A 14,580-nucleotide genomic window follows, 5' to 3' on the forward strand; every position below is an offset into this window, starting at 1 on the left:
CTGTACAGCCTACAAATTAATAATGGCTTTTATATTCATAAATGATTGAAAAAATCAAAAAAATAATATTTTATAACATGTAAAAGTTATGTGAAATTCAAACTTCAGTGACCATTAATAAATTTTATTGGCACACGGCCACACCTATTTGTTCATATATTATCCATGGCTGCTTTTGTGCTTCAAAGTTAAATAGTTACAACAGAGACTATATTCCCTACAAAGCCTGGCCCCTCTTTATGGAAAAAGTCTGATGACACCTGTTGTAGCAAGAGTTCACAGTTGTTTGCATCTAGTCAAAAATAGCGTAGCCAAAGTTTGGCATGAAGAAGGAAAGTGGGAGTTCCATGTCTTGGCAGCCCAGGCACTAGCTTCAGGCCACCAGCCACACCCACGGGAGGCCACTCACATGAACAGTTCGGTGAGATCCTATCAGAGGAGCAAGGGTGCATGACAAAGGACCAGAACCCCTCAGCAGTACGTGGAAAAGTGGAAAGAGAGAAGGAAACAAGGCACAAGTGACCCAAGAGTCCATGAGAAGGATCTCTTTGTTGTCACTGGCTCTTCTCTCCTCCTTACAACATTGGAGCTGAAGCCACACAAGCAGCAGCAAAACTCCAACATTGGCAAATCCACACAGTCATCGACTGCAGGAGGGAATCTAAGTTCACATCCAAAAAGGCAAGCAACTAAGATTCCTAATCTTGAGAAAAATATTCTACAAGTATGGACATGGTGAAAGAGAGGACAGTGGATTGGAAACAATGAGTAATGTAACTTTTATGGCCTTACCCTTTATTTCCATGGCCGTGTCTTTGCTAGTTCATTTTCCCTCACGTTCACTTTTTGTCCTGACTCTTCCTTTTGACTACCCCAAGAAAAGAAAACTGATGACTGAAACTCATCAAACTTCAGTTGGACCAGCGATGAAGAAGAAACTAGAATTTACCAGTGGGTGCACTATGAGCTATGTCCCTTCATAACTTTACTGTCTCAGACAATAAATGCTATTTTAGGTATGAAAATGAAAGCTATCAAGAAAGAACAGGTAGACTTAAAATGAGAGAAAGAAAAAGAGGAGAGAAATGAGGAAAAGGGACAAAAAATAAAAAAACAAACAAGCCCAATAATCTATTCAGACCTCTTTCCACGTGATAAGAAATTATACAAAGGAGTGTCAGCTAACAGGGAGGCAGGAACACCGTCCTCCACATTCCCTATTTTGGGAACTGCCTGGGCTCTCTAAGTACAATAGAACAACTCCAAATTAGGACCAAACTCACCAGGGACTTCGAAGTGCACTGGTCACTTAGGTTATCTGCGATGTCCTCTAAGCTGGTACAGAACATCTAGAAAAGAGGGATAAGCTTCTGAGTGAAATTCCTACAACACCTGCCTTACTTTAAATTAGAGTTGTTTGCTTATTTCTAATGACAGACCAAGTTAGGAGGGTGGGAGGAGCAGTCTGCCTGGATGCCTGTAATCAGGAGGCACATTTAGAGCAAATTCAAAAACAAAATACATGCAAATAAAAAACAGCCTGCTTTTTATTATCACCCTGCACAGAAAATTCTAAATGATGTTCATGACAAAATATTCCTTCCTACCTGAGCAAACCAGATGACTGCATTCTGCCTCTTACTACACCAGCGCTTATTTTAACCAAAACTCTAAAAGGTTTCCACTCTTCTCATATTCGTTGCAACTTTAAAGCCAGCCTCATACATACATCCAGAACCATAAACAAATATAAATACTCCAAAAGCATGGACCAACAACTGAACTTTACTAGAGGTTCTGTGGCGTGGCTGAGAAAGGAGTTACATAACAGATCATTCAACAAATCTTTAAAACTCTTTCCCTCCTATGCCTGATCCCTTTTATCTTTCTTTGGAATCCCTCAGATTATCCTCCCTCTTCTGTCACCTGAAACTTCTTCCTTTTTCCCCTCCAACTCTAATCCTCCCTTTAATGTCTCTGTCCTCTTCTTAAAGAAATTTCTCCAATTTGTATCTTCACCCAATAGCCCCTCCACAAAACAAGTAGAAAACATGTTCCTGGATTGTTCCTTCCTCCTTGGCCTAGAAAGGCACCAGGTGGGAAGAGGCTGTAAATAACCAGCACTAATTTGACACATCTAGTTGCTAAAATGACAACAATGTGGGTGACCGCATTTTAAAATATGTGTAGGGTGAACTGTAATAGCTGTTTAAATATATTACAGAAAAACCCAAAAGTAATAAAGTGTGAATGGGAAGTATTTTCTAAAGGTATTTCTTTTTATTTATATTACACCTTCCGCTTCTGAAGGTAACATAGATTTTAGCTAAATTAGTTTAGCATTTGTGGTTTTCGATTTTACAGCATCTGTAATATCAAGGGAAAATTCCTGATCAATTAAAAGAAAGCAAGCTTGCGTTTCAACACTATATAAGCCATCTAAAGTGCTTGCCAGTGTTTTTCTGTAGTCTCCTTCTTTGTCAAGTTCCTTATAGTGAAATTCTCCAGTAGTGAATTGGAAGAGGAGCCCTAAATTGCTTCAGCACAATTCAGCAAGGCTTCATTCCACTGACTGAAGTATACTTTCACCTACGAGCATGTGCCCCTGTTAAGCAATGCCCTTGTTACATACCTTATAGATGAAAAGTTCTTACATTAAAACGCTCCCTCCCTGCTTTCCCAGAGAACAATGGGAAACAAAGGTAGATTCCCTTCCCAAAGGCTAAAATGACCAGAAAACTCTGATGGATGAAGCGTCTCCCTGATAATACTTCCCCCCACTCCCATCCTGAGCATCAGGCTGAAAAAGAAAAAGAGAAAAGTAGAATAAAAATGTCTGTTTCGTCCAGTTCTCATTGTCCCTTGGTCTATTTTTAAGAAAAAGAAGAAAAGATCAGTTCTAGACTATAGAAGTAGTAGCTGACCTGTTCAGAAATGTGTTATCCTTTGTAGTGTATGCTAAATCAAAATCTCATAAGGTGCCATATTTGCATAGAATAGATGCTGAAGTATCAAATGCAAGTGATCTACCAGAAGATAAACCTAAGCCACAATCCTAGTCTTTTATCTATGAAAAGCCTAAAACTACGTTCCTGCTCAGTAGACCTTCCATCAATGGACAATCAGAAATACATTATTTCCTACACAATAACATTCATGGTAGATATTACAGAATATCCTTGATGTTCTAGAACATTAGTTCTCAGACTATTTAGATAGCACATTCCAACAAGAAATGTTCAAGTGTGAACTTCAAATAATCAATGATCCATTTTTAAATTACATACATGTACATCTAAAAAATACAAATAGAAAAATTTATGGAATAAGATAATACAACATGCAATATTTTAAAATTTTTTTGGTCAATTTTGTTTTATATAAAAACATGATTCTCACTAAAACATAATATTAATGAAATTATTAATATAATAATACACTTAAATAGTTTCACAAATTTTGGTTTAACACCTTGTGACAGGATTTTAAAGTCTGATTCTAAGTCGTTTCTTTTGATACATGGTTTTTATAAATCAAAAAGATTTTTCACAAATGTATGTGTTTCCCAAATGGAAGAAGGGCATCACTGGTCTGCACTTACTAAATCATGGTGCTCATTTTTCAACCCCACCCAAAAATAGTATGAGAAGGTCTTTGGTGAAATTCAGCCAATAAATTTCCATCTTCTCTAATGTCCAACAGTTGTGGTAAATTAATCACCAGCGTATTCACACTCATGTAGTCTGGGGCCTTGGTGCTGACCAGAAATGTGGCAGTCCAGTCCTCCTCCTGGTGGTAGCCCTCTCTCCCACGGTCCCTCACCATTCAGTAGACTAACCCAAGATTCTTGACATGGCAGCTGGTTTCTAAGACCATGGAAGTAGAAATCTCTTACGGGCTACCTAGTCCCAGAACTAAGACTCTTCTGCTGCATTCTATTGATCAAAGCAAGTCACATGGACTGACCAGATGAAAGGAGAAGGGAAACAAGACCCCACCTTTTGATGGAAGGAGCAGCTTGCATGTAAAGAGATAGGAAGAATTGCTGGTGGTCACCATCAGAGACAACCTTTTACACAGATAATCTTACAGTTAAAATTTGAAAACAGATCTTATAAAATGATAAATCCAGGAGAGACTGTTGGATTTAATCTAAGAGCAGTTTTTAACATTCATAATAAGTTGTTACATAGCTTTTCCATCAAACTAGCTGATATTGGTAAGAGTAACAATCCTAGCTCAAAATACAGACATACCTATACACACACTGTAGGGGAATTTCTTTTTCATGATGCCAAATTATATTGTAATAATTCACTTTTTTAACCATTCTTACCTATGACATTTGTTTTCTCCTTGCAAAAATTAACTGTAAATAAATAGACTAGGTTAAAAAATGTTTATTAATGAAAGAAAATACAAACTATTTCAATGCCATGGTTTTACCTTAACCAAATCAATCATATGTATTGGGCAAAGTTGGCAGTGGCTGTCTTCAGTGCAAAACCCTACCACTTATGGCCAAACAGCAGCTGAAATTCTACCAATATAAGGATTTAGTCTCTTTGGTTGTTTTTTCAGAGGGAGGCTATGCTGGTACTGGAAAAAACAACCCAGGAATTTGTCCACTTCTGTGATGATTAATTTAAGTATCTGGGTGTCCAAATACTTTAAATATAATTTGGGGATGTCTGTGAGGGTGTTTTGGGGTGAGATTAGCATTTAACTTGGTAGATTGAGTAACGCAGCTTGCCCTCCCCAGTGTAGGTGGGCCTCAGCCAATCCAGTGAAGGCCTGAATAGAACAAAAGGTAGAGTAAGAGAGAAATTTGCTCCCTCTGCCTGACTGTCCTCAAACTGGAACATGGGATTTTCTCCTCCTGCCTTCAGACTCAAACTTGGACTAGAACTTACACCACTAGCTCTCCTGGTTCTCAGGCCTTTGGACTCGGACCGGAACTATACCATCAGCTTCTTGGTCTCCAGCTTGCTGACTGCAGATCTTGGGACTTCTTGGCCTCCATAACTGTGTGAGCCAATTCCTTATAATTCTATATATGTGTGGTGTATATACAATCTACATATATAACATACACAATCTATATTTACAATCTACTGGTTCTGTTTCTCTGGAAAACCCTGACTAATACGACTTCTTGATATTTAATTTTGCGCCTACTGGCATTAATTTAACCTCTGCGCTTGTCAGAATTATCTAACCTACAATTAATATTTTTACATAAAGGATAGTAAGAGCAGAAAGAGGACTCAAATTGGTGTACTCAGAAGACCCAGATTCAAACTCCAGTTCTACCAGTTACTTTCTGCAAGACCTGGCAAGTCAACTTACCTCCACTGACCTTCTTCTTCATTGGTGATGGGGCACAGCTGGGGACTCAATTTTTAATGTCCAACTGATTCTTATATTTTAAGACTTGATAGTTTATTATTCTAAATAGAAACTTTCTCCCAGTCTGATTTGTGTGTGTATCTCCAAACCACAGTTTCACTGAGACTGTTGAGGGGCTGGATGCAGATATTGATCTCCTCTGGTTTCCTCAAAGAGAGCTCTCTCCGTAAGGCAGTGTTTGTATGAGAAAATAGCATGATATTTTAAACATGTGGCATTGGGAAGCAAAGCATTGGCATTAGCATAGAATAACATTAAATCCTAGTATGAGATTTGAAAAGCATGGTCTGGGTGGAGGTTCCAGTGAATCTTAGCTGGAATAACCAGTCTTCAGCACTATCAGCTTGGTACTGACTGAAGAGTCATTTGGTTACATATGATTTTTACACATCTGTCAACTAAATCAGAGCTCCAAATGAAAAATCTGGCACCTAGAAACATTACGGGGATTTGTGAGTCCCCCTGGAGAATTTTGGGTCCATAAAGCAATGAATAGATTACTATGACACGTAAATACAGTATTTTCGTCTGTGACAGATATAATCTTGCTCTGGAACTCTTTGTGTCATGTTGTAGAAGACTATACTTGCTGTCCTCAAACCAGCTTTAGAAAGTGTTAAAAGATGAGCATGACATTAAACAAGGAACCACATTTGGGAAAACCTAAATCCGATCTCTGTCAGGACCATTAACTTCCATCTTTGAGTTAGTCCACTAACTCCAGTCCTAATTTAAGCACTTTACATTTCAAATCACTTCAACAGTTAAGATCTCACTCATCCTTCCAAAAAACCTGTGACATAGTAGGTTTTACTAGTAAGAAAACCAAGACTCACTGAGTTTATAACTTCTGTAAAGTCCCACAGATGATAAAGATGTCTGTATCCAAATCCAGGTATTCTTTCACTGTGGTAAAATCTCTTTAATGCATAAAAGGAGAATATAGGAACTCTTTAGTAAGTTCTGGACTCCATTCATTCATTAATTAATTCATTCAGAAAATTAGTTATTTATAAGTTGGATGGATGAAAACATGGGTATATAAAAAAGAGGAATTTCTGTGTCTCTAGAAGATAAAGGTTGCAAGGAAAATATCTGATGTTCTTTGAAAAATACATTAGTATGAAGCACTGCAGAAGCACCCCTGAATGTGGCAGTACCAGCAAAATATGCACCCCAAGCTCTGGAAACAATTTTTAGGGAATGATTTTGAGGTCTTTTAAAAAACTGTCAAGGAACTGTTTACATGATGACAATAATGCATACAAGTGCCTGAAATGCTATCACATATTTTCTTATCTATTTTTGGAAATAGATCTATATGGATATATTATACCTCCCCATTTGGGAGGTACTGTATATTAGTCTAAGGTTTAATGAAATCAGACTGATGTCCCCCCACTTTTTATCTGAATGGATGAGATGTTTGAAATGTTGTCCACCTTCTGCCTTGTCCAAACCCTGGGTCAGTAATCTGATTTGAAAGCAAACTTTCCTGGGTCTGTGGCCAAAGAGAGAAGCTATCACCCTGAATGAGATCAAATTGGCACCAGCTACAACCTCTCTCAAACCCCACGCTGCTCAGTGGGTGTATCTATCACTCCTGTGTTCTGTTCATACCATTTTGCAGCTATGGTTTTGATTATCACAGAGAAATATTAGGGCTGGCAACAACAGTCTCCTACAAACCTAGGAGAAGATTAGAACTGGGTGGAGAAAGTTAGCTTCTCAATGTCTGGAGAACCCTGACTTCACTGTGCGGAGAGGAGTGTTTAACTGAATAGTGACACCTTTTTAGAAAGTCTCTGTAAGTGTGCCTAGGGCTCCTGCGGTTGGGTAAAATCTCTGTACAAGTTTGAATATTCTGAAGGAGCACATTACTAGTATTTTAGAGTAGAAATTTTATATTTTTTGAGTGAGACATTTTCTATGGATTTTATATTTTTTCTTACAAATGCTTCCACAAAGAGATAATATATGGGAAACCCATTTTTAAAAAGCTTAAGTTTTTAAGTTAAACAAAAATTGAAGTTAAAACCTTCCCATTGGGAATATTGGGATCTTGATTTTAGTCCTTTTGCCAAGTAACGTCTATCGGGATAGCTTAGAAATGACGCAAAGTGCTTATGGTGTTTCCCTCATCTCCTTGCCTCCCCTCTGCTAAAGACTGAAAGAACATATTTCTCAAGTTAATGGTCCCAATTTGGGACTGATTTTTTTTCCACTTTTTATTTTTAAATAATTATATGATCACAGGAAGCTGCAAAAATAATATAGCCACATTTCATGTAACTTTCACCCATTTTCCCTCCAAGGTAGCAACTTATATAACTATAAATAAATATCAAAACCAGGAAACTGACATTGGTACAATAAACAACCTTATTCAGATTTTACCAGTTTTGATAGGTACTATCGTGAGTGTGAGAATCTATACAATTTGACCACATGCAGATTTGTGTAACTACCACACAATCAAGGTACAGAACTGTTTCATCACCACAAAGATCCCTAGTGGTACCTTTAATAATCACATTCATCTCTCTCCCTCCCAGGGATTGTCTGTCACCTCTGGCAACCACTCACATATTTTCCATCTCTGTAATTTTGTTATTTTGAGAATATTATATAAATAAATTTAGTATATAACCTTTTATTTGTAACTTTTTTTCACTCAGCATAATTATCATGAGGTCCACCCAAGTTATGCATGTCTTTCAATAGTTGTTTTGTATTTTGTTTTTTGGTTTTTGGTTTTTGTTTTTGTTTTTTTTTTTTTTTTTTTTTGGTTACTGAGTAGTATTCCATGATATGAATACAACACGGTTTGTTTAACCATTCATTCATCCATAGAAAGATATGGGCCATTTCCAATTTTTGGCTATTACAAATAAAGCTGCTAAGAACATTCACATAGACATTTTGATGTAGGCATAAGTTTGCTCTTCTCTGGAGTGTCATTTCTGGGTCATATGGTGAGAGTGTGTTTAGATTTTTAAGGAACTGCCAAAATACCTCCCAGTGTTATTGTACCATTTTTCACTCCTATTGGCAATGTATGAGTGACTCAGTTTATCAGCATCCTTGCCAGTATTTGGTGTTATCACTATTTTTTTTAATTTTAGCCATTATGATTCCGACTAGATTGTTTGCTTTTTTTTTTGCTGTTGAGTTTTCAGAGTTCTTCATGAGATATATGCCTTACAAACATTTCCTTTCAGTCTGTAGCTTGCCTATTCATCTATTTAACAGGATAATTCTTTTTTTTTTTTTTTGAGAAAGTCCAATTTATTCATTTTTTCCTTGAATGAATTATGCTTTTGGTGTCACATCTAAGAACACTTCAAGTAGTCCTAGGTCCTGAAGACTTTCTCCTATGCTTTATTCTAAATGCTTACACATATACCACATGCTACGTACTAATACTTTTATCTAAATTCATATTCCAGGTACTGAGGTTCTCAGCAGAAACAAATGACACACTTGAACAGATAATTGGAAAAATCTTAATAAAGTGACCATTTATGGGTGTAGGAAAAGGAAAGAGGAATCAACAAGGGTGAAGCACCCCAGAAAGTGACACTACTACCACCCCTAGGTCTAATGGGACAAGGGGAAGACCCCCTTCTTCTAGAACCCAGAAGAAGCAACTATAGCTCTGGAAGTCCACTTGGCAGGAGCTGTGGCCTGCCTGTTCTCCTGGCTAGGAGAACAAGTACCTTATCTTCACTCTCTTCCCTCTTACCTGCTGGCACCAGAAGCCAAAGAAGCTAGTACATAAAGGGCATGGTATATCAAGACAAGCTGGATTTTAGGGAGAGAATCAGGCTTTTTACATTGATATTCTTAAGGTATAAAAATAAATAAAAAGCAAGAGATAGAAAGAAATGAAAAATCAGAAATTCTAACATCAATTTGTTAGACTCTTCTGATCAGATCAATGCTGCACGTATTCACTGTACTTACAATGAAGTAAATGCAACACAGAAATGCTTACTCCGAAAGCAAAGCAAGAACTTCAAGCTTCACTGAAGCTATTTACTATCAACTTGTTTTTCTTCTCTCCAAAGGCAAGCGACTCATAGCAAGTTTGAGTAAGGGCATTGCTTTCCCCAGCCTACAGGCACTTTCTGGACTGTCAGCAGTAATTTACTTGGATTGGGGGTGGGCAGAGGTTGCTAGGAAGGAGAGCGAGCCAGTGGATGGCAGATGGTTTTCATCTAGGCATTTTGTCCAAGTGGAGGGGGATCCTTGCCAAGGGCGGGGCTTCAGTTCCCATGCTAGGGACATGGAGGTGTTAGAAAAACAAGTAGCAGCATAGTTTTGAAAACTAGGACCAGTGGAGGCGGGCACAATTGGGACCACTACAGAGTTTCAAGGTCATTTGGGGACACAGAATTCCAGATCCAAGAACAGCCTACAAGCATCTGTACCCCGATGGGGGAGAGGGATCTGCAGAACCCTCACTGGGCTGGTGACCACTGCACTGCACCCCACCCCCCTTCCCCCAATCTGAAAGGAGATCTGAGGCTGTTTTCCTTACACCTGTTTTAGTTTAGAGTGGTTGGGAAAATGGATGGCTTGAGCATGTAAAATCCAATATGACAAAGGCAAGAATGAGAAAGGCAAGAATGGGGCAATGGCCCAGAGTTAAAGAGGATTATCATTTATTAAACACGTATTTATGAGGGTCCTACTAAGGTGCCAGGTACTGTTTTGGGTACTAGAGATTCAGTGTTAGGTAAGTAAGCTTACATTCATAGAGTTTTCATTCTAATAGGGTATGCTATCAAAGAAAAAGAAAGGAAAAAAAAGGTAATCGAGAAAATTTCCAGAGCCATAAGTGCTATGAAGAAAATAAAACCAAGAAATTTGATCAGAACTGGGAGTGAGAGGTGGGAGGACTCCCATGCTAGTTGCAGAAGACCTTTCTGAGAAGATGACATTAGAGTTGAGACTTACTGGTGAGAAGGAGTGAGTTATGTACGGGAAAATCAGGGAGAAATGCAAACAACTGATGCAAAGTGCTGCAGCAGGAGTGTTCTCGGCCCATTTAAGAAATAGAAAGAAGGTGGTGAGGCTGAAGCCGAGGGTGCCAGGAGGAAATCACATAAGATGAAATGAGAAAGGTCGGAGGCTGGCGCCAGGGCCTACCTTCGGAAGAGATGGGCGGGAGTGCTTCTACTTCCATCTCACACCCTCATCTCACACCCCAGCAGCAACACGCAGCCTAGCCGCTGATCAAGTGCAATTCACTGATAACAGTGTCCTGAGGCTTCTGACAACTATCACAACCAAGCTGATGAACTTGGAGTCGAGGGCCCACTGAACCAAGACCACCATGCCTTATTACCTTTAAGCTAATCAGTATGAAAGGATAGGGCAGACCATTGAGGATGAGTCAACACAGGTGTGCTAGGTGACCACTCAGGATGTGCCAGGCACTAGTGTAGATCATGTTCCTCAATGTCCAGCTACTGGAGCCTGTCCCATTTAATAATTACAGGGGCTCTACTTCAAAGTTTTCCTCCATCCTCATTATCTATCCAGAACCAGGCCTCAATAAGAATATACTCTCAATGCTGCTCTTAGGAAACTTTTCCTTAAGACTTAGCGGAACTTGAAAGTTACCACTTGGTGCTAACAACATGTCAAAAAAGCTAAATGGGCTGAAAATTCAACAACTCTTCCTGGCTTCATAAGAGCGAGGAGGACACAGGTCACACTGCTGTTCCCAAGATTGGAGAGAAAGACTGGCAAATACAGGGAGTCATGACTTCCCCAGGCAGAGATTCACAAGCAGAAACCATGGCAGGTGCTGGGGGAGGAAAACCTGAACTGTCAGTTGATGAATTGCTGGAGGCTCAGTATGGAAAAGTCTGAGATTTTGAAACTACAGGGGGGAGTCATAAGCAGGACTCCCACAGTATTGCGAAACTTACCTCCAGGAGTTCCACCAGGTTTCCAAAGTGAATACTGGAGAAAGATCCCTTCATGCTTCTGACAGGGGACAGAACCATTTTGAAACATGCCAGAGTGCTCTGCTCTTCTTAACAGGGCTTGTACTCAGGGGAAACTAGTTAAGCAGACCCTAACATATTGGTGTATAATCAGAGCCTAACTGACCCTGGGGAAGAAAAATATCCAACTCCAGCCTCTCGAGTTATACTGCCCCACCCAATGGGAGAGGAAAAAACTGAGAAACTCTTGTAAAGTTCACAGTCCAGAGGCACAGGCTCACTAAAGGATTGAGACTTAATCACAGGATTACAGAATCCTTCCCCTGACTCAATACCTCACCACCACCATTACTAAATACTTACTTATAGCAGTTCCTTTTACCTGATGCATCATGCCTGGCTATTAAGAAAAAATTGCAAGGCATACCAAAAGGCAAAAAAACACAATTTGAAGAGACAGAGCAAGCATCTGAACCAGACATGGCAGGAATGTCACGCTGGGAATTTATAACAACTGTGATGAATAAACTAAGGGCTCTAATGAATAAACTTTAAAGGAGTTTATAAAAAATATAAATTCCTATACTGTAAACTATACACAGATATGAAACTATAAAACTCCTAGAAGCCAATGTAAGAGAAAACCTAGATCAGTATGGTGATGATTTTTTTAGATATAATACCAAAAGCATGATTCATGAAAGAATAATAAATTGTCCTCATTAATGCAAGAATACATGAGGAATGTAAGTAAAAAAAGGGAAATCTTAAGAAAGGACCTATCTTGCTAGAGATTAAAAAAAGACTGTAAAAGAACACCTTTGATGGGCTTATTAGTAGACTGGACATGGCTGAGGAAGGAATCTGTGAGCTAGAGGATATATCAATAAAATCCTCAAAAACTGAAGCAAAGAGAACGAAGACAAGGGGAAAAAAAACAAACCAGAATATCCAAGGACTGTGGTAAAGTTACAAAGGGTATAATGTGTGTGAAATAGGAATACCAGAACAAAAGAAAGAGAGAAAGAAATAGAAGAAATATTTGAGACAATAACAACTGAGAATTTCCCCGAAATTAATGTCAGATACCATATCACAGTTGCAGGAAGCTCAGAGAACACCAAGAAGGGTAAGTTCCAAAACAAACAAACAAACAAACAACTACACCTAGTCATATCATTTTCAAACTACCGAAAATCAAAGATAAAGTCCTGAAAGAAGCCAGAACCTTACCAATAGAAGAACAAAGATAAAAATTACACCCAACTTCTCCTCAGAAACCATGTAAGCAAGAAGAGAGCGGAGTGAAATACTTGAAGTGTTAGCAGAAAAACCCATCAACCCAGAATTCTGTACTCTACGAAGTTATCCTTCAAAAGTGAAAGAAAAATAAAGACTTTCTCAAACAAAAATTGAAGGAATTTGTGGCCAACAGACCTGCCTTGCAAGAAATTGTTAAAAGAAGTTCTTTAGAGAGAAGGAAAAAAATATAGGCCACAAACTTGGATCTACATAAAGAAAGGGAAAACATCAAAGAAGAATAAGTAAAGGTAAAATTTAAACTTTTATTTTTCTTATTCGTTATTGATCTAACAGATAACAGTTTGTTCACAAAAATAATACCAACAATGTACTCCATTATGTACGCTTATGTATATATCCACATGCAAAAAGATGAATCTCAACAGACCTTACACCCTTCACAATAATTAACTCAAAATGGATCACACACCTAAAAATATAAATTCCTACACTATAAACTACAAATATATATGAAACTATAAAGCTCCAAGAAGATAACATAAGAGAAAATTAAGATGTGTATGGTGATGGCTTTTTAAATATAACACCAAAAGCATGATCCATGAAAGAAATAATAAACTGTCCTCATTAAAATTAAAAACTTCTATGGAAGACAATGTCAAGAAAATGAGAAGGTATAAGTCACAGACTGGGAGAAAATTTTTGCAAAAAACACAATTGATAAACAACTGTTATCCAAGTATATATAGAACTTTTAAAACTCTACAATAAGAAAACAAACAACCTATTAAAAAAATGGGCCAAAGACCTTAGCAGACCTAACCAAAGAAGATGAACAGATGATAAATAAGTATATGAAAAAAATGTTCCACATTATATGTCATCAGGGAAATACAAATTAAGGAAATGATGAGATACTACTACACTCCTATTAAAATAGCCAAAATTCAGAAAACTGACAACACCAAATGTTGGTGAGGATTTGGAGCAAGAGAAACTCTCATTCATTGCTGGGGGGAATGCAAAATGGTATAGTTACTTTGGAAGATATTCTGGTGCATGTTTATAAAGCTAAATACATTCTTACCATAAATCCAACAATCATGCTCCTTGGTATTTACTCCAAGAAATTGAAAACTTATAAATTGAATGTTTATAGCAGCTTTATTCATAATTATCAAAACTTGGAAGCAACCAAGATGTCACGTCCTTCAGTAGGTGAATGGATACATAAAGTGTGGTACATCTGCACAATGGAATATAATTCAGCACTAAAAAGAAATGAGCTACTGAGTCATGAAAGTCATGGAGAAATCTTAAATGCATATTACTAAATGAAAGAAGCCAGTCTGAAAAGACTACATACTATATGATTCCAACTATATGACATTCTTGAAAAAGCAAAACTATGGAGACAAAAAAAAAAAAAAACAGTTCAGTGATTGTGCAGGGGTGAGAGAGAGAGAGAGAGAGATAAATAGGTAGAACTCAGAGGATTTTTAGGCTGTGAAAATATTCTATATGACACCATAATGATGGATACATATCATTATACATTTGTTCAAACCTATAGATTATACAATACCAAGAGTGGACTGTAACATAAACTATGGACTTTGAGTGACTACAGCATGCTAATGTAACCTCATCAGTTGTAGCAAACATGCCATTCTGTTGGAGGATACTGATAATGAGGGAGGCTATGTATGTTGGGGGCAGGAGGTCTATAGGAAATTTCTGTACCTTCCTCTCAATTTTGCTATAAACCTAAAAAAAATGCTCTAAAAAATAAATTCTTAATTAAAAAAAAATCTAGGAAAGATGGTCATGTCATATAGACATACATGTCTGTTAGTATTATGGTCTCAAATAAAGGATATTTCCCTGTGGATTCCTATATTGTCAGCTACTAGTGGAATTCCTCCCATCGCTACTTCAATGCTCCACT

The 14,580-nt window shown here is 37.9% G+C and overlaps 1 long non-coding RNA gene across 5 annotated transcripts in view; it reads right to left on the minus strand.

Moving 5' to 3' along the window:
- The window catches only part of LOC141578160 (uncharacterized), a 302,298-nt gene that overhangs the window by 261,584 nt on the left and 26,134 nt on the right, over window positions 1-14,580 (minus strand). For all 5 annotated transcript variants that reach the window (XR_012508182.1, XR_012508181.1, XR_012508178.1 and 2 more), the window contains exon 2: window positions 1,284-1,349. This is a non-coding gene — a long non-coding RNA (uncharacterized LOC141578160). The remainder of the gene's footprint in view (window positions 1-1,283; window positions 1,350-14,580) is intronic.

The sequence above is a fragment of the Camelus bactrianus genome, chromosome 7 (assembly GCF_048773025.1).
Source record: "Camelus bactrianus isolate YW-2024 breed Bactrian camel chromosome 7, ASM4877302v1, whole genome shotgun sequence".
NCBI classification, from domain to species: Eukaryota; Metazoa; Chordata; class Mammalia; order Artiodactyla; family Camelidae; genus Camelus; species Camelus bactrianus.